The sequence below is a fragment of the Belonocnema kinseyi genome, chromosome 4 (assembly GCF_010883055.1).
Source record: "Belonocnema kinseyi isolate 2016_QV_RU_SX_M_011 chromosome 4, B_treatae_v1, whole genome shotgun sequence".
Lineage (NCBI taxonomy): Eukaryota > Metazoa > Arthropoda > Insecta > Hymenoptera > Cynipidae > Belonocnema > Belonocnema kinseyi.
Window position 1 is genome coordinate 82,536,993 of NC_046660.1, and position 1,030 is coordinate 82,538,022.

The following is a 1,030-nucleotide window of genomic DNA, read 5'->3' on the forward strand; positions in this document are numbered from 1 at the left end:
TCTTATTTGAAACTTTCAAAAAAAATTTTATTCAGACCTGCAGCATTAGAAATTGAGGAATTTAAAACTTCGTTTTAAAATTGAAGCATTTTTAAATGAGGATCTCGAAAGTAAACCGTTACAGATTATAATTTTCAAATTGTGCATCATGCTTTTTGAAATGATATCATTTTAATCTAAAGTGCAAAATAATAAATTAAAAATCAAAGGGGCGAACAACTCTTTGTTGAAGACAATTTGGTAAGGTATGTTGTTAAATGTTAATGAAAAGTTATGATCGAGGGTCATACGATAGCGATACACCTTATCAAAATTTCCTCCAAGTTTGAGACAAATCGGCCCAGTAGATCGGCCGGAATCGTGGCCGCCAGCTTAAAAACACTGTTTCGAGAAAAACGCGTTCAAAATTTAACCCTTCGAAGCACAGCGTATCATATATGATACACAGAATAAATGTAGTTATGGCCAGTTTATGGGGACTAGAACAGTGAAATTTGGTAATATTGGGTTTTCGGGGACGCTGAAAACGAATCGAACCCCAGAATTGAAAAATTCAAAATGGCGGATTCAATATGGCGGACGAAATATATGAAAATTGATCCGATTTGCTTGATGTTTGCTACTCGGGGGTTTTCAGGGTCGCTGAAAACGGATCCAAATGACTAAAAAACCCGCACTAATACTACCGGATAAGTACTAAAGAATTGTTCAATTCGTTTTTCAGGACACGTTTTTTCGATCTCGCGGCGCCAGATCGAGAAAAAACTTTTGGATTTTTTGAAAAATTATTTGTGTACTAGCCCCTTAAATAATCTGTGTGTTAATAATGGATTTTAATTACCTTACGAGACTTGCATGTTGGTGGCGGTAGTGAGAAAGTGTGCAGTGACAGGCGGTGAGAAGTTTTTAAAAAGTTTGTGAGGAAGGTGTGAGTGGAGTGTGAGGTTGGAAGTGTAGGAGGTGAGTACGGCTGTGCGGGGTTCATTGGGAAGATAGAAATTAATTTACATTGTTGTTGGGGAGGGGGGGG

General features: G+C 37.5%; 1 protein-coding gene across 1 annotated transcript in view; it reads left to right on the forward strand.

Moving 5' to 3' along the window:
- The window catches only part of LOC117171383, a 370,121-nt gene that overhangs the window by 326,706 nt on the left and 42,385 nt on the right, over positions 1-1,030 (forward strand). The window lies entirely within an intron of this gene.